The sequence below is a fragment of the Pleurodeles waltl genome, chromosome 11 (genome assembly GCF_031143425.1).
Source record: "Pleurodeles waltl isolate 20211129_DDA chromosome 11, aPleWal1.hap1.20221129, whole genome shotgun sequence".
In the NCBI taxonomy this organism is placed as follows: Eukaryota; Metazoa; Chordata; class Amphibia; order Caudata; family Salamandridae; genus Pleurodeles; species Pleurodeles waltl.
Window position 1 is genome coordinate 369,935,897 of NC_090450.1, and position 21,178 is coordinate 369,957,074.

Consider the following 21,178-nt stretch of genomic DNA (forward strand, 5'->3'; position numbering starts at 1 on the left):
CGGCGGTGCCCAGCGGAGCGGTGCTTGACAGGAAAGGCCCAGCGAGGCGGTGCTTGACAGGAAGGGTCCAGCGGAGCGGTGCTTGAGATGAAGGGCCCAGCGGAGCGGTGCTTGAGATGAAGGGCCCAGGGGAGCGGTGCTTGAGACGGCGGTGCCCAGCGGAGCGGTGCTTGAGATGAAGGGCCCAGCGGAGCGGTGCTTGAGACGCAGGGGCCCAGCTAAGCGGTGCTTGAGATGAAGGGCCCAGCGGAGCGGTGCTTGAGACGAAGGGCCCAGCGGAGCAGTGCTTGAGACGAAGGGCCCAGCGGAGCAGTGCTTGACAGGAAGGGCCCAGCGGAGCGGTGCTTGACAGGAAGGGCCCAGCGGAGCGGTGCTTGAGACGGCGGTGCCCAGCGGAGCGGTGCTTGAGATGAAGGGCCCAGCGGAGCGGTGCTTGTTTTGGCGGGGCCCTGTTCAGCGGTGCTTGTCTTGGCGGGGCCCTGTTCAGCGGTGCTTCTCACGGCGGGGCCCTGTTCAGTGGTGCTTGTCTTGGCGGGGCCCTGTTCAGCGATGCTTGTCTTGGCGGGGCCCTGTTCAGCGGTGCTTCTCACGGCGGGCCCTGTTCAGCGGTGCTTCTCACGGCGGTCCCTGTTCAGCGGTGCTTGAGCTGTGTTTCTTGGGAACCAGACCTGGCCAATACTTCCCGCTCAGTCGCCATCCGACCTTTCGGTTGCTTGGCCCTCCTGTGATGGAGTCCTGGGCCCGTGGGTGTCATCCGTCACCCCCAGAATGGGGCTGGTGGGGCCCTCCTGGTCAGCTCGCCTGCTGCCTGACTTGTCCGCCCTGCTGCCCTTGCCCTCCTTCGCTGAAGCTCTGTGGCCCTTGCCTCCCTTTGTTGATGTGGCAGGTGACGGGGCAAGGCTACTGTCCTTGGTGGCAGCCGTCTCAGGCTTGTCGCGCCGGCCCTTCGTTTTTTTGGTCCTCTTCCCAGGGGGTGGGCTGGCTGTCCCCTTGCTTCTGGCCGATGTTCCTGCCCTAGGAGCTGGTGGACTCCAATAGCCCTGAACTATGGTCCTAGTAGATGCAGGGCGTGTGGTGGCTGAGGTGCTGTTTGTACTCTTACCAGATGAAGGGGGTGGGTCAGGTGATGCAAAGAGGTTAATTTTGGAGAGGAAAAGTTTTTTAGGAGCAATGGGAAGGGTAGGTGCAGTGGGTATGGGAGTGGAGGAAGAGGATGTGGTTGTAGGAGAGTCAAGTGTGCTGTCTTTGGGTGCAGGTGCTTGTGACGGAGGCTGTCGTGAGGTGGATGGCTGTTGGGTGGGTGGCTGCCTATATATGTCCTCCCACCTCTTTCGGCAGTGGGTGCCCCGTTTGTTGTGGACCCCCAGGGCCCGGACGTCCTTGGCGATGGCACGCCAAATGTCGATCTTCTGATGGGCGCTGACCTATGTGACATGTACAGTGTGGGAAAGGAAATATCGTCACTTTTCGGCATGGTCAATGTGAGTGGCCCCCCCTCACCAACCTTGCCATGTGGCACATGCTCTCATCTGTTGTGCGTTGCACTCCTCATTCGCTCACCTCCCCACCATCTTACATCCACCCCACTCAACACAGGCATAGCCCATACAACGTGCACCCTGTGTACTAACCAGTTGGTCTGGAGGACCGTAGAGTAGCGCATACTGGGGGAGGACCCCATCAACAAGTTTCTCCAATTCTTCTGAAGTGAAGGCAGGGGCCCTTTCCCCAGTCGCAGCAGCCATTGTATCTTCCAGACCAAGGTCACAGCAGCACTTGCAGTATAGGTCCTCTCCTGTGAATGATCAGGTCTCGAGTGATTAATCAGATAGAAAATGGCAGCCACGCCCGCGGCGGTGCGTACCGCCGCGGTGCGTACCGCGACCGCCGGCGCACATCGTCATTGGCTCCTGAAACCCATAGGGTGCAATGTTAACCAATGCAGCTTTGCATCGCGGTCTTCGACCGCCTACCGCCACGGTGTGCCACGCCAGCGCATTGACCTCACATCCCATTGTCACACTTCACAGGTCAGGCAGCCGCCATTTCAAGGGCCCACATGGCATTTTTTCTACTGCGTCACACAGGCCTCGGCCTTGCATTGCCACTCATACAAGCCTTTCAATGCATAGCGAATCGTGTACTGTGCAAGCTGTGGTTACGTACCTGTGGGTTGCTTAACTCTGTGCTCCATGTTGTCCTTCCTAGGCACCGTCCGCTGGGACTTGCGAGGAGACGGATGAATCCTCCCGTGTACCGACCGCTGGTGGACCTGTCGACAATGGAAGAACGACATATCATACTTACATACAGGCTTGACCGAGCCCCTATACAGGAACTGTGTGCCCAGCTGGAGCCAGACCTGATGTCCCCCATCCGCCAACCCACAGGGATTCCCCCTCTGGTGCAGGTTCTGTCAGTACTCCATTTTTTGGCAAGTGGGTCTTTTCAGACAACAGTGGCCATGTCATCAAGGATGTCTCAGCCTATGTTTTCTAAGGTTTTGTCCAGAGTGTTGTCTGCCCTGATGAAATACATGCAGAGCTACATTGTTTTCCCTGAGGTGGGCGAATTGGCTACAGTGAAGGGTGATTTCTATGCCCTTGGACATATTCCCAACATCATTGGTGCCATTGATGGGACCCATGTGGCTTTGGTTCCCCCTAAAGAAAGTGAGCAGGTGTACAGAAATAGAAAAAGTTTTCATTCTATGAATGTCCAGGTGGTCTGTTTGGCTGACCAGTACATCTCCCATGTAAATGCCAAGTTCCCTGGGTCAGTGCATGACGCGTACATCATGCGAAATAGCAGCATCCCTTATGTGATGGAACAGCTACAGAGACACCGTGTGTGGCTAATAGGTGACTCTGGTTACCCCAACCTGTCGTGGCTACTGACCCCAGTGAGGAATCCCCGGACCAGGGCAGAGGAATGGTACAATGAGGCCCATAGGCGAACTAGGAGGATCATAGAAAGGACCTTCGGGCTCCTGAAGGCCAGGTTTAGGTGCCTGCATATGACAGGTGGATCCCTAATGTACTCACCAAAGAAGGTGTGCCATATCATCGTGGCCTGCTGTATGCTTCACAATCTTGCTTTGCGACGCCAGGTGCCTTTTCTGCAGGAGGATGGTCCAGATGGTGGTGTTGTAGCAGCTCTGGAGCCTGTGGAGAGTGAAGAGGAGGAAGACGACGGGGACGACACGGACAACAGGGATACAGTCATACAACAATATTTTCAGTAGCACACAGGTAAGAATCACCCACACGATTTTACATTTACTTAAGGCCTCCTGCGTCTCTAATGTCTGTGTTTCCCCCCAGTTCCTTTTAACTGATTTGTGACTTTCCCTTCCCTTTTCAGAGCTGTATGACCCACTGCGTGACTTCTGCTTTGTTTGACCATGGACTAAAGCTTATTGACATTGGTATGTTGTCATCACAAAGTAACTGAACATTATTGCACCGTTATGTGTAATACATTTGTTAAGAATACAAGCAGACTCCTGATTTTTTAAGTGCAATAAGTGATTTATTTTAAGTGCTACATATAGGTACATGATTGTCAAACGGTGATGGGTTGGGGTGGAGTAATGTCCATGGCAGAGTCCAGTTCTCAGTCTCACAGGTGCATTGTCCATATGCCTGTGGAAGGATGGAGCAGGGGCAGTTAAAGGTTGGACAGGGTGAGAATGTGGGACAGTGGGATGACATCAGGGGGTATCTTATGCTGGCGGGGGTCTTGCAATCCTACTCTGTCTTCTTGTGAGATCTCAGGTTCCGTTTGCGGGGTGGTTCCTCTTCTGCAGGAGGTGGGGTTCTGGTGGCCTGTTGTTGTGTGGGGGCCTCCTGTCCACTAGCGCCGGCGGAGGTGGTAGGCTGTTCCTGGCCTGGGCTAGTGACAGGGGCCCTTTGGGGTGCCACATGATCCCGCAATGTGGTGACTATCTGTTTAAGGGCCAAGACGATGGTCCCCATTGCGGAACCAATGTTCCTCAGTTCCTCTCTGAACCCCATGTACCGTTCCTCCTGCAGTGCCTGGCTCTCCTGGAACCTGGCCAGTACCGTTGCCATCGTCTCCTGGGAGTGGTGGTATGCTCCCATGATGGAGGAGAGGGCCTCTTGGAGAGTGGGTTCCTTGGGCCTGTCCCCCCCCCCTGTCGCACAGCAGCCCTCCCAGTTCCCCTGTGTTCCTGGGCCTCTGTCCCCTGGACGGTGTGCCCACTACCACTGCCCCCAGGTCCCTGTTGTTGTTGGGGTGGTGGGTCAACCTGGGTGCCCTGTAGTGGTGGACACACCGCTGATTGACGTGTCCTGGAGACAGAGGCATGGGCCCGCTGGGTTGGAGCTGTGCTGGTGTTCCCAGAGGGGGTTAGGTCTGGTGTTGCCTGTGGCTGTCTGTGGGGAACCGACTGTCCAGAGGTCCCCGATGGGCCGGGCTGGTCATCTGGGTCCAGGGAGACAGAGCATCGCTGGGGGCCTCTTCTGGGGGTGGGATGGACATCTCTGTACCCTCAGTGGCGGTGTGGTGGCGTTCGGGTCCTGCAGGGGTATAAGGGTATGGTTATTGCTTCTGTGTGTGGCATTTTGTGTGATGGGTGGGTGCTCGTGTACCCAAGTGCAGGCATTCCCTTGTGGTGGCTTTTGTGAGGGTGGCTTGTGGGGGTGATGTGTGTGTGCAGTGGGCATGCTTTGGTGATGGCTGTCCATGCTTTGTGGTCGCATGCAGGGCTAGGTGTTGGGATGGGTGGGTTGTGATGGTGAGCCATTTGCAAGGAGTTGGTGTGATGGGGGTGGGGGTGGGGGTATGTGCTGGCATGCAGGTGGGATGGGGGTGGGAAGAAGTAGTTAAGATTTGACTTACCAGAGTCCATTCCTCCGCCTACTCCTGCGAGGCCCTCAGGATGCAGGATGTGCAAGACTTCCTCCTCCCATGCTGTAAATTCTGGGGGAGTAGGTGGGGGTCTGCCGCCAGTCTTCTGCACCGCAATGTTGTGCCTTGATTCCATGGAACGCACCTTCCCCCGTAGGTCGTTCCAGCGCTTCCTTATGTCATCCCGATTGCGTGGATGCTGTCCCACCGCGTTGACCCTGTCCACTATCCTTTGCCATAGCTCCATCTTCCTGGCAATTGTGGTGTGCTGCACCTGTGCCCGAAGAGCTGGGGCTCTACACAAACTATTTCCTCCACCATGACCCTGAGTTCTGCGTCAGTGAACCTGGGGTGTCTTTGGGGTGCCATGGGGTGGTGTGGATGAGGTGTGGGGTGGCGTTTGTGGTGATGAGTGTGGTGCGTGTGGTGGTGTGTGGTGTTTTGTGTGTGGATGTTGTGTGGGTGATGGTGTTGTGTGCCTCTGTGTTGTGGGATTGTCTATTCTGTGCTCTCTCTCTAGCCTTCGTCAATAATTTCGGGTCGTAGGGGTTTGTGGGTGATGTGGGTGTGTGTTTTATATTGTGTTGGGTGTGTGGGAGTGGTGTTAGTATGTGTATCAGGTGTGTGTGTTTCAAAATGACCAATGTGGCAGTGTTTTGGAGCTGTGTGTGTATTTTGAGCGCGGCGGTGTGTACCGCCAATGGAATACCGCGGTTGAAAGACCGCCTCGTGGATTCGTGGGTCGTAATGGCATGGGTGTATTTCTGTTGGCGTGACGGTGGAGGTTTGGTCATCGCCATTTTTTCGCTGACCTTTGGTGTGGCGGACTTTTGTGGATGTCGGGTTTTTGGCGGTTTTCAAGTTGCGGGTCAGAATGACCGTGGCGGTTTACCGCGGCGGCGTTATGGCGGTCTTCTGACCGGCGGTAAGCGCCTTTTACCGCCGAGGTCAGAATGACCCCCATAATTCTACTTTGTGCCACATCATCTCACTCAGCGCCACATAATTTCATTCCACATCACATAATTCCTCTCTACTCCAAGACACACAATTCCAGGCCACACCACTCAATTCCAACACATGTTTCCACTACACACCTCATAACTTAGCTGCTCACCACATTGTTCTGTTCCATGCCAATTACTTCCACACCATGCCACATATTCGACTCCATACCACACAATTCATCACTACCCAATTGCACTCCATGCCACACAATTTAACATCTCACAATTCAACTTCATGCCACTCAATTCCATGCTATGCTACAATTCCATGCCGTTTTCCACTCCATGGCACACAATTGAGTGCCATTTTCATAATTCCACGCCACATGGTTCTGCTCCCTCACAGGACACATAATTCCATGCCACACCACATAATTTAACACCATGTCAAATACTTCCACTTCACGCAATGCAACTCCACATCAAAAAGTTGCTCTCAACATTACACAATTCCAGTTGAGGTCACACCTTTGCACTCCACACCACACATTCCCACTTCTCACAATTCCATCGTCCGCCACACAATTCCACCCCACGCAACACAATTCAATGCCACATAATTACAGTCCTCGTCTCTTAATTCCATTCCATATTTACGTTCTATTCCAGGCAACGTGATTCCACTCCAAGCCACTTAATTCCAATCCACATAATGCCACACAGTTCAATGCCATGCAATTTCACACCAGAAATCCACACAACACCACATCATTTCAGTCCATCCTACAATGCATAATGCCACTCCATGCCACATAATTCACTACACTTTATGCCATACAATTCCACTCCAGCCCACTTAATTTCACTCCACCTAATACCACACACATTTGTGCTAGAAATCCAAGCCATGCCACATACTTTCAGCCCACTTTACAAGACATAATGTCATTCTATGCCACTTAATTCCACACAACCCACAACATTCCAGTCCATGCCACATAATTCACTGCACTTCATGCCATATAATTCCACTCCTTGTAATTCCACTCTATGCCACACCACATAATTCCCTCCATGCTGTATAAAACAAGCTTAGTCCGCATAGCACAGCTCAGCACAACACAATTTCACACCATGTCATAAAGTTCCACAGAACATAGTCCTATTCTGTGTGGCACAATTCCACACCTCTCAATGCTGCATAGTTCCCCTCCAGTACACATAACTCCACTCCTCGGAATTTCTATCTGTGCCACATCATTCCACTCCACATCACACAGTTGCAGGGCACACAGTTATTCTTTGCCACCTTGCCACAATTTCATGCCACATAATTCCACACCATGTCAGATAATTCCACTCTTCTCCACATGATAGACCTATATGGAACATATTTACTTTCCACGTTACAAAATTAAGTCCATGCCACACAATTCTACTCGTACCACACAATTCCACATCCCACAGTTCCACCCCTCCACAAAAGTCCACTCCACAGAAAATAATTTTACACCACATAATTTAGCCCCACTCCACATGATTCCACACCACATAATTCAATTACTTGTGACATCATTTCACTCCACATATTTTCAGTCAAGTCTATGCCACATAAAGCCACTCTGTGCTACACAATTCCATGCCACACAAACCTGTGCCACATCATTAAACTTCACAATGCATAATTCCACCCCACATAACTCAACACAATTCTATGCAATGCAATTCCACACCAGATTTCCATGCCACATAATTTCAGCACAAGCCACACCACATAATTCCATGCCATGCCACATAATTTCGCACCAGGTATTTTTACTCCTTTTACAGAATTCCACTCTGTTCCACATAATTACACTATACTCCAATGCATATAAGTGCACTCCATATAATTCCATTCCATCAATCCAGCACAATTCCACCACACATCACACAATTCTACACCACAAAATTCCATGCCACACCATTAAATTATATATCATGTCATTCAGCTTCGCATAAGTCTACTCCATACATTTGCACTTCACTTCTCACAGTTGCACTCTACTCCACACTTTCACACCACACAATTCCAAACCATGCCTCACAATTCGAGAATACACCATGCTACATTATTTCACTTCACTAAATATAAATTCCCCACAGTCCATACAATTTCAATCTGCACCACGTAATTCCACCGTACCATAGTTCCGCTCGGTACCACATAATTCCATTACGCTACATATAATTCTACTCCACTCCAATACACATCATTCCACTCCACTCAAAACAACACAATTGCCTGCTTCACAATTCCTTGCCCATGGCTCTCAAATTCATAACACACCAATAATTCCATCTATCCCACATAATTCCAAGCCACACCAGTTAGTAAAATGCCATAACTCCTAATTACAACCCATTGGCACATAATACCAATCCACGCCACATAATTCATATCCACACAGTTGCATTCCACACAAACAATTCAACTTCACCAAATTCAATGCCACACACCACAACCCTATGGCACATAATGTTACTCCAGGCCACATAATTCCTCTCCAGTACACATAATTGCAATCTACACATTTCCACTCCACGACATGTAATTTGACTCCACGCCACATATTTTCACTCAACTGCACACCACATAATTTCACTCTACGTAGTGCAACATAGTTGCTGGGACAAAGTTCCACACCATGCCATATAAATCCCCTTCATACTAAAGAATTGCATGCCAGGCCACCTAATTTCACCCCACCCCACAAAATTCTAGTCAACACAACATAATTCAAATGCACACAATTGCACTCCTCACCACAAAATTCCACTAGTCAACACATAATTCTACTCCATCCCACATAATCCCATGCCACACAATTCTACTCCATTCTATACAACATAATTCCACATTGAATAATTATACACCATGTCATATAATGCACTCCACCCAGTGGCAATGCATATCATACAATTGCACTTCTCATTCCACAATTGTGCTCCAGGTGACACAATTGCACTCCATGCTACACAATCTCAGTCCATGGCACTCAATTCCACACCATTCAACACTATTCTATGCCATATAATTTAACTACGCATGACATTATTCCACGCTACCCTCATAGATACAGATTTAAGAGCACCGAGCGCCTCCTTGTGCCCCATTAAAGTAATGTTTTCATACTAATGTGGCCCAACGGGCCATAAGTGCTGTGCCAAATATACAAAGTGGTGCAATGCATGCATTGCACCACTTTGTAGCCCTTTACGCTGCAATATGCCTGCGCCAGGCCTTATGTATACAAAATGGGCATTCCCCAGTTAGGGACGCTGAAAAAATGGCGCAAAATAATCTAAGATATTTCTTTGCGTCATTTTTTGGCACTTTTTATACCTGCTCAGAGCAGGTTTTAAAATGAGGCACACCATTGTTTATAATTAGTCTCAATGGGCTTTGCAGGATTAGTGTCAATACAATTTACACTAGTCCTGCAAAGCTCCGAACTAGCGCTAGATCCTACCTTCCGGCATGGTGCGCTGTATATTAGATTAGGTGCACACATAGTGGCGTTAGGGGAGCACTAAGGGGCGCAAGAAAAGTGGCTCTGCACTGGGTGCAGCAACACTTTTCTTCAATCTTTCTAGTAGTTCTACTTCGCATAGTCCCAATCCAGTCCACATCACATAATTGCATTCCTCTCCCTTCGGTGTCCCACAATTACAAGCCACACATTTTCACTTCATGCCACATAATTACACAAGACGAAACACCACACAATTTCATATGGCACAATTCCGTGCCACACAGATCCACAACAAAATTACGCAGCAGATACTTCCATTTAATTTAAGTCCTCACCCTACCACAGAATCCCACACCATGCCACATAATTCCAATGCATCCCATGCTTCAGTCCCATGCCACACTGCACAATTCCATGCCATTTATTTCTACTCCATGCCACATAATTCTATTTCACACCATGCCACATAGTTCTAAACCATACAATTGCACTCCAAATCACACAACTGCACTCCACTTCATTCTACACCGCACAATTGCACTCCACGCCACACAATTGCACGGTGCACAATTCCAAGCCATGCCAAATAATTCCTTTACATGGTACATAATTGCACACCATTCACATCCGGTCCACTGCATGCCACTCAATCCCTCTCCATTAACCATAATTCCACTCAGCGCCACATAATTTCATCTCTGTTACATAATTCCATTCTGTCACATAATTCCACTACATACCACATAATTTCATTCTATAACACAACTCCACTCCTTTCAATGGAACACAATTACATAGTACACATTCACACCACAATGCACATAATTCCATCGCACGCCACAGCTTCACTCCAATCTATATAATTAATTTCCACATACTTTCACTCCACGTCATACAATTGCACTCCACGTCACACATTTGCACTCTATGCCACAGAACACCTCTCCACGCCACACAATTTCACATCTCAAATTTGACTTCACGCCACACAATTCTAGAGCTCATAATTCCACTCCACACTACATAATTCCTCTCCTTGCCACATATTTGCACTCCACCACATGCAACATACTTCCACTCCACTCAACGCAACACAATTGTACTCTGCAAAATTCCATGCTACACCACACAGTTCCACACCCACTTTATAATTACACTCTATGGAACATACTTCCACTATATAATTCCATGGAACGTCACCTAATTCAACTCCACAGAATTGCCCTCCAAACCACAGAATCCCACGCCATTCCATGTAATGCCATGCAATTTCATGTCTGACAATTCCATGCCATACAATTCCACGCCTAGCAACATTATTCCACCAACATATGATCGCTTACCATTGGTTAGCTTCAGTGTCGCTCTCATTCTCAATGTTACTGTTCATTATAGCATGCATGTGCCATGCCGCCATCTCGCGTTTGCCTCCGCCACCCACCTCCAACCCCCCAGAACACTGACCAAGTACTTATGTTTTTTTCACTGCTCCTGTTTCTGGAGCTATGTTTTTTGGGTTCAAGCACTCCGTATGAGTGCTTGTGATTTCAGACCGTCTCCCATAGCCCATCCATTTGTTCCTTTTCCTCCTGCCCGCCCATCCATGTTGCTTCTTTTCCCTTCTGCACGCCCCCTACGCGTGTTATTTCTTCCTCCCCACATTCCACAGTTTCACTCCATGTCGCATAGTTCTACTACACTCCATGACACACAATTCAACTCCACATAATTCTACTCTGATTCAGGCCAAACAACTGCATCACACTCATCCCAGCACAATTTCCAACAGCACAATTCCATACCACATTATTTTTCTTCACACCACATAATTCCATCCAAGACCACCCCACATAATTCCTCTCAAAACTACACAACATGATGCCACATCTTCTCACATAATTCAATCCACTTCACGCCACATCATTCCATTCTACATAATTGCACTCCTAGTCACACAAACACACTACACACCATGCAATTCTATGTCTCACAATTGCACACAATTCCTGCCCACACAACTCCAAAACACAACATCTAATTCCACGCCATGCCGCATAATTCTAATCCATGGCATGTAAATCTGAGTTGCAAAATTCCACTCCATTCCATTGCGCAAAACAATTCCAAGACACATAATTCTACTCTCTGCCACATCATCTCACTCAGCGCCACATAATTCCACTCCACATCACATAATTCCTCTCTACTCCAAAACACACAATTCCAGGACACGCCGCTCAATTCCAACACATGATTGCACTGCACACCTCATAACTAAGCTGCTCACCACATTGTTCTTTCCACACCATGTCACATAATCGACTCCATACCACACAATTAATCACTACCCAAGTGCACTCCATGCCACACAATTTCACATCTCACAATTCAACTTCATGCCACACAATTCCATGCCATGCTACAATTCCATGCAGTGTTCCACTCCATGGTACACAATTGAGTGCAATGTTTCATAATTCCACGCCACATAGTTCTACTCCCTCACAGGACACATAATTCCATGCCACACCAAATAATTTAACACCATGTCAAATACTTCCATTTCACACAATGCCACTCCACATCAAAAAGTTGCTCTCAACATTACACAATTCCAGATGAGGACACACCTTTGCACTCCACACCACACATTGCCACTTCTCACAATTCCATCCCCTGCCACACAATTCCACCCCACGCAACACAATTCTATGCCACATAATTCCAGTCCTCGCCTCTTAATTCCACTCCATATTTCTGTTCTATTCCAGGCCACATGATTCCACTCAAAGCCACTTAATTCCACTCCACATAATGCCACACAGCTCAATGCCATCCAATTTCACACCAGAAATCCACACACCACATCATTTCAGTCCATCCCACAATACATAATGCCACTCCATGCCATATAATTCACTACACTTTATGCCACACAATTCCACTCCAGCCCACTTAATTTCACTCCACCTAATACCACACATATTTGTGCTAGAAATCCAAGCCATGCCACATAATTTCAGCCCACTATGCAAGACATAATGTCATTCTATGCCACGTAATTCCACACAACATTCCAGTCCATGCCACATAATTCAGTGCACGCCATGCCATATAATTCCACTCCTCATAATTCCACTCTTGGCCACACCACATAATTCCCTCCATGCTGTATAAAACAAGCTTACTCCGCATAACACAGCTCAGCACAACACAATTTCACATAATGTCATAAAGTTCCACAGAACATAGTCCTATTCTGTGTGGCACAATTCCACACCTCTCAATGCTGCATAGTTCCCCTCCAGTACACATAACTCCACTCCTCGGAATGTCTATCTGTGCCACATCATTCCACTCCACATCACACAGTTGCAGGGCACACAGTTATTCTTTGCCACCTTGCCACAATTTCATGCCACATAATTCAACACCACGTCAGATAATTCCACTCTTCTCCACATGATAGACCTATATGGAACATATTTACTTTCTACGTTACACAATTAAGTTCATGCCACACAACTCTACTCGTACCACACAATTCAACATCCCACAGTTCCACCCCGCCACAAAAGTCCACTCCACAGAAAATAATTCCACACCACATAATTTAGCCCCACTCCACATGATTCCACACCACATAATTCAACTACTTGTGACTTCATTTCACTCCACATATTTTCAGTCAAGTCTATGCCACATAAAGCCACTCTGTGCCACACAATTCCATTCCACGCAAATCTGTGCCACATCATTACACTCCACAATGCATAATTCCACCCCACATAACTCAACACAATTCTATGCAATGTAATTCCACACCAGATTTCCATGCCACATAATTTTAGCACAAGCCACACCACAGAATGCCATGCCATGCCACATAATTCCGCATCAGGTATTTTTACTCCTTTTACAGAATTCCACTCTGTTCCTCATAATTACACTATATTCCAGTGCATATAAATGCACTCCAAATAATTCCATTCAAGTCAATCCAGCACAATTCCACCACACATCACACAATTCTACACCACAAAATTCCATGCCACACCATAAAATTATATATCATGTAATTCAGCCTTGCATAAATCTACTCCATACATTTGCATTTCACTTCTCACAGTTGCACTCTACTCCACACTTTCACACCACACAATTCCAAACCATGCCTCACAATTCGAGGATACACCATGCTACATTATTTCACTTCACTAAATGTAAATTCCCCACACTCCATACAATTTCAATCTGCACCACATAATTCCACTGTACCACATAGTTCCACTCGGTACCACATAATTCCATTACGCTACATATAATTCTAGTCCACTCCACTCCACATCATTCCACTCCACTCAAAACAACACAATTGCCTGCTTCACAATTCCTTGCCCATGGCTCTCAAATTCATAACACACCAATAATTCCATCTATCCCACATAAGTCCAAGCCACACCACTTAGTAAAATGCCATAACTCCTAATTACAACCCATTGGCACATAATGCCAATCCATGCCACATAATTCATATCTACACAGTTGCATTCCACACAAACAATTCAACTTCACCAAATTCAATGCCATGCACCACAATTCTATGTCATATAATTTTACTCCAGGCCACATAGTTCCTCTCCACTACACATAATTGCAATCTATACATTTCCACTCCACGACATGTAATTTGACTCCACGCCACATATTTCCACTCAACTGCACACCACATAATTTCACTCTACGTAGTGCAACACAGTTGCTGGGACACAGTTCCACACCATGCCATATAAATCCCCTTCATAATACAGAATTGCATGCCATGCCACCTAATTTCACCCACCCCACAAAATTCTAGTCAACACAACATAATTCAAATGCACACAATTGCACTCCTCACCACAAAATTCCACTCGTCAACACATAATTCTACTCCATCCCTCACAATCCCATGCCACACAATTCTACTCCATTCTATACAACATAATTCCACATTGAATAATTCTACACCATGTCATATAATGCACTCCACCCAGTGGCAATGCATATCATACAATTGCACTTCTCATTCCACAATTGTGCTCCAGGTGACACAATTGCACTCCATGCTACACAATCTCAGTCCATGGCACTCAATTCCACACCATTCAACACTATTCTATGCCATATAATTTAACTACGCATGACATTATTCCACGCTACCCTCATAGATACAGATTTAAGAGCACCGAGCGCCTCCTTGTGCCCCATTAAAGTAATGTTTTCATACTAATGTGGCCCAACGGGCCATAAGTGCTGTGCCAAATATACAAAGTGGCGCAATGCATGCATTGCACCACTTTGTAGCCCTTTACGCTGCAATATGCCTGCGCCAGGCCTTATGTATACAAAATGGGCATTCCCCAGTTAAGGACGCTGAAAAAATGGCGCAAAATAATCTAAGATATTTCTTTGCGTCTTTTTTTGGGCACTTTTTATACCTGCTCAGAGCAGGTGTTAAAATGAGGCACACCATTGTTTATAATTAGTCTCAATGGGCTTTGCAGGATTAGTGTCAATACAATTTACATTAGTCCTGCAAAGCTCCGAACTAGCGCTAGATCCTAACTTCCGGCATGGTGCACTGTATATTAGATTCGGTGCACACATAGTGGCGTTAGGGGAGCACTAAGGGGCGCAAGAAAAGTGGCTCTGCACTGGGAGCAGCAACACTTTTCTTCAATCTGTCTAGTAGTTCTACTTCGCATAGTCCCAATCCAGTGCACATCACATAATTCCATTCCTCTCCATTCATTGGCCCACAATTACATGCCACTCATTTTCACTTCATACCACATAATTACACAAAACGAAACACCTCCCAATTTCATATGGCACAATTCCGTGCCACACAGATCCACAACAGAATTCCGCAGCAGATACTTCCATTTAATTTAAGTCCTCACCCTACCACAGAATCCCACACCATTCCACATAATTCCAATGCACCCCATGCTGCAGTCCCATGCCACACTGCACAATTCCATGCCATTTATTTCTACTCCATGCCACATAATTATATTTCACACCATGTCACATAGTTCTAAACCATACAATTGCACTCCAAATCACACAACTGCACTCCACTTCATTCTACACCGCACAATTGCACTCCACGGAACACAATTGCACGGTGCACAATTCCAAGCCATGGCAAATAATTCCTTTACATGGTACATAATTGCACACCATTCACATCCAGTCCACTGCATGCCACTCAATCCCTCTCCATTAACCATAATTCCACTCAGCGCCACATAATTCCATCTCTGTTACATAATTCCATTCTGTCACATAATTCCACTACATACCACATAATTCCACTCTATAACACAACTCCACTCCTTTCAATGCAACTCAATTACATAGTACACATTCACACCACATGCCACATAATTCCATCGCACGCCACAGCTTCACTCCAATCTATATAATTAATTTCCACATACTTTCACTCCACGTCATACAATTGCACTCCACGCCACACAATTTCACGTCTCACAATTTGACTTTGCGCCACACAATTCTAGAGCTCATAATTCCACTCCACACTACATAATTCCTCTCCTTGCCACATATTTCCACTCCACCACATGCAACATACTTCCACTCCACTCAACGCAACACAATTGTAGTCCGCAGAATTCCACACTACACCACACAGTTCCACACCCACTTTATAATTACACTATATGGAACATACTTCCACTACATAATTCCATGGAATGTCACCGAATTCGACTCCACACAATTGTCCTCCAAACCACAGAATCCCACGTCATTCCATATAATGGCATGCAATTTCATGTCTGACAATTCCATGCCATACAATCCCACGCCTAGCAACATTATTCCACAAATATATGATAGCTTACCATTGGTTAGCTTCAGTGTCGCTCTCATTCTCATTGTTACTGTTCATTATAGCATGCATGTGCCATGCCGTAATCTCACGTTTGCCTCCGCCACCCCCCTCCACTCCCCCAGATCACTGACCAAGTACTTATGTTTTTTCACTGCTCCTGTTTCTGGAGCTATGTTTTTTGGGTTCAAGCACTCCGGATGAGTGCTTGTGATTTCAGACCGTCTCCCATAGCCCCATCCATTTGTTCCTTTTCCTCCTGCCCGCCCATCCATGTTGCTTCTTTTCCCTTCTGCACGCCCCCTACACATGTTATTTCTTCCACCCCACATGCCACAGTTTCACTCCATGTCGCATAGTTCTACTACACTCTATGACACACAATTCAACTCCACATAATTCTACTCTGATTCATGCCAAACAACTGTATCACCCTCATCCCAGCACAATTTCCTACAGCACAATTCAATACCACATTAGTTTCCTCCACAACACATAATTCCATCCAAGACCACCCCACATAATTCCCCTCAAAACTACACAACATAATGCCACATTTTCTCACATAATTCAATCCACTTCACGCCACATCATTCCATTCTACACAATTGCACTCCTAGTCACATATATACTACACACCATGCAATTCCACGTCTCACAATTGCACACAATTCCTGCCCACACAACTCCAAAACACAACATCTAATTCCACGCCATGCAGCATAATTCTATTCCATGGCATGTAAATCTGAGGTGCAAAATTCCACTCCACTCCATTGTGCAAAACAACTCTAAGACACATAGAGGGTCATTCCAACCCTGGCGGTCGGTGATAAAGCGGCGGCCTACCCGCCAAGAGGCAGGCGGTCAAAAAAATGGAATTCTGACCCTGGCGGGAACCGCCAACACAGCCCGCCACTTTAACACTCCGACCGCCACGGCGGGACAAACAAACAGTGCGGCGGTCACCGCCAACAGGCAGACGGCAGACAATGTACCGCCCACCCTATCACAACTCACCAATCCGCCACCTTTTCCGGGGCGGGAGCCCCGCCAATAAAAACACGGCGGAAACAGACTACGAACGGGAAAACGCTCACCTCTATACACTCCACGAGGAAGGAGGACAGCATGGAACCCGAACTACACATCCTACCAGCTATTGTCTACCTGCTCATCTACCAGGAGTACGAACGCCGGCGCAGACGACAATGGTGAGTACTGCATCTACGACACAGGGGAGGGGGGAGGAGGAAAGGTTACGGGCACACACATACGCGATACACCCACCCCCCCCACCCCAAATACCTACACACCAATGCAGAGCAACAAGTCAGAGTGACACCCCCCAAACCCCACTGAATAATGCAAAGATAAAATTAAAATGAACTTAAAAATTTAAGTATATTATAGCTCAATTGAAGTTTTGGGAAATATACACTATGAAATATACATATTAAATTATGAACATAGTGAAAAATATATACATAGGCAATAAGTCCTGCACATATTGGCAAAGTTCCATAGTCCGTGGGCCAATGTGCACAAACACATGGGCAAAGCCCACACACGAGACCAGATACCATTGGAGAGAACACTGCTGGGGCATCAGATGATAAAACTACAGGCACCTCAGGGGGAAGGGAAGGGGGGGCACCTCAGCCACATGAGTCCACGACGCCAGATCCACAAAGGGCCTCCATGCCCACTGTACCATCCTGGGGAGTGGAAAGCCACAGTCTCTCAAGTCTCTACAGTGGGTGGCTTGCCCACTGTTCCATCCTGGGGAGTGCAAAGCCACAGTCCATCAGATGGATTACCAACTCCACTGGTAATGGAGGAGGCATGGTGGCCACAGTGCTTCATGAAGCCCTGCTCGACACAGAACCGGCACTGCCAATGGGCCAGCGGTGCTTGAGACGGCCGTGCCCAGCGGAGCGGTGCTTGACAGGAAGGGCCCAGTGGAGCGGTGCTTGACAGGAAGGGCCCAGCGGAGCGGTGCTTGAGACGGCGGTACCCAGCGGAGCGGTGCTTGAGATGGGGGCCCAGCGGAGCGGTGCTTGAGACGGCGGTGCCCAGCGGAGCGGTGCTTGACAGGAAGGGCCCAGCGGAGCGCTGTTTGAGACGGCGGTGCCCAGCAGAGCGGTGCTTGAGATGAAGGGCCCAGCGGACCGGTGCTTGAGACGGCGGTGCCCAGCGGAGCGGTGCTTGAGATGAAGGGCCCAGCGGAGCGGTGCTTGAGACGGCAGTGCCCAGCGGAGCGGTGCTTGACAGGAAGGGCCCAGCGGAGCGGTGCTTGACAGGAAGGGCCTAGCGGAGCGGTGCTTGAGACGATGGGCCCAGTGGAGCGGTGCTTGACAGGAAGGGCCCAGCGGAGCGCTGCTCGAGACGGCGGTGCCCAGCGGAGCGGTGCTTGAGATGAAGGGCCCAGCGGAGCGGTGCTTGAGACGGTGGTGCCCAGCGGAGCGGTGCTTGAGATGAAGGGCCCAGCGGAGCGGTGCTTGAGATGAAGGGCCCAGCGGAGCGGTGCTTGAGATGAAGGGCCCAGCAGAGCGGTGCTTGACAGGAAGGGCCCAGCGGAGCACTGCTTGAGACGGCGGTGCTCAGCGGAGCGGTGCTTGAGATGAAGGGCCCAGCGGAGCGGTGCTTGAGATGAAGGGCCCAGCGGAGCGGTGCTTGAGACGGCGGTGCCCAGTGGAGCGGTGCTTGAGATGAAGGGCCCAGCGGAGCGGTGCTTGAGACGAAGGGCCCAGCGGAGCGGTGCTTGAGATGAAGGGCCCAGCGGAGCGGTGCTTAAGACGGCGGTGCCCAGCGGAGCGGTGCTTAAGACGGCGGTGCCCAGCGGAGCGGTGCTTGAGATGAAGGGCACAGCGGAGCGGTGCTTGAGATGAAGGGCCCAGCGAGCGGTGCTTGAGACGGCGGTGCCCAGCGGAGCGGTGCTTGACAGGAAGGGCACAGCGAGGCGGTGCTTGACAGGAAGGGTCCAGCGGAGCGGTGCTTGAGATGAAGGGCCCAGCGGAGCGGTGCTTGAGATGAAGGGCCCAGGGGAGCGGTGCTTGAGACGGCGGTGCCCAGCGGAGCGGTGCTTGAGATGAAGGGCCCAGCGGAGCGGTGCTTGAGACGCAGGGGCCCAGCTAAGCGGTGCTTGAGATGAAGGGCCCAGCGGAGCGGTGCTTGAGATGAAGGGCCCAGCGGAGCAGTGCTTGAGACGAAGGGCCCAGCGGAGCAGTGCTTGACAGGAAGGGCCCAGCAGAGCGGTGCTTGACAGGAAGGGCCCAGCGGAGCGGTGCTTGAGACGGCGGTGCCCAGCGGAGCGGTGCTTGAGATGAAGGGCCCAGCGGAGCGGTGCTTGTTTTGGCGGGCCCTGTTCAGCGGTGCTTGTCTTGGCGGGGCCCTGTTCAGCGGTGCTTCTCACGGCGGGGCCCTGTTCAGTGGTGCTTGTCTTGGCGGGGCCCTGTTCAGCGATGCTTGTCTTGGCGGGGCCCTGTTCAGCGGTGCTTCTCACGGCGGACCCTGTTCAGCGGTGCTTCTCACGGCGGTCCCTGTTCAGCGGTGCTTGAGCTGTGTTTCTTGGGAACCAGACCTGGCCAATACTTCCCGCTCAGTCGCCATCCGACCTTTCGGTTGCGGGGCCCTTCTGTGATGGAGTCCTGGGCCCGTGGGTGTCGTCCGTCACCCCCGGAATGGGGCTGGTGGGGCCCTCCTGGTCAGCTCGCCTGCTGCCTGACTTGTCCGCCCTGCTGCCCTTGCCCTCCTTCGCTGAAGCTCTGTGGCCCTTGCCTCCCTTTGTTGATGTGGCAGGTGACGGGGCAAGGCTACTGTCCTTGGTGGCAGCCGTCTCAGGCTTGTCGCGCCGGCCCTTCGTTTTTTTGGTCCTCTTCCCAGGGGGTGGGCTGGCTGTCCCCTTGCTGCTGGCCGATGTTCCTGCCCTAGGAGCTGGTGGACTCCAATAGCCCTGAACTATGGTCCTAGTAGATGCAGGGCGTGTGGTGGCTGAGGTGCTGTTTGTACTCTTACCAGATGAAGGGGGTGGGTCAGGTGATGCAAAGAGGTTAATTTTGGAGAGGAAAAGTTTTTTAGGAGCAATGGGAAGGGTAGGTGCAGTGGGTATGGGAGTGGAGGAAGAGGATGTGGTTGTAGGAGAGTCAAGTGTGCTGTCTTTGGGTGCAGGTGCTTGTGACGGAGGCTGTCGTGAGGTGGATGGCTGTTGGGTGGGTGGCTGCCTATATATGTCCTCCCACCTCTTTCGGCAGTGGGTGCCCCGTTTGTTGTGGACCCCCAGGGCCCGGACGTCCTTGGCGATGGCACACCAAATGTCGATCTTCTGATGGGCGCTGACCTATGTGACATGTACAGTGTGGGAAAGGAAATATCGTCACTTTTCGGCATGGTCAATGTGAGTGGCCCCCCCTCACCAACCTTGCCATGTGGCACATGCTCTCATCTGTTGTGCGTTGCACTCCTCATTCGCTCACCTCCCCACCATCTTACATCCACCCCACTCAACACAGGCATAGCCCATACAACGTGCACCCTGTGTACTAACCAGTTGGTCTGGAGGACCGTAGAGTAGCGCATACTGGGGGAGGACCCCATCAACAAGTTTCTCCAATTCTTCTGAAGTGAAGGCAGGGGCCCTTTCCCCAGTCGCAGCAGCCATTGTATCTTCCAGACCAAGGTCACAGCAGCACTTGCAGTATAGGTCCTCTCCTGTGAATGATCAGGTCTCGAGTGATTAATCAGATAGAAAATGGCAGTCACGCCCGCAACGGTGCGTACCGCCGCGGTGCGTACCGCGACCGCCGGCGCACATCGTCATTGGCTCCTGAAACCCATAGGGTGCAATGTTAACCAATGCAGCTTTGCATCGCGGTCTTCGACCGCCTACCGCCACGGTGTGCCACGCCAGCGCATTGACCTCACATCCCATTGTCACACTTCAC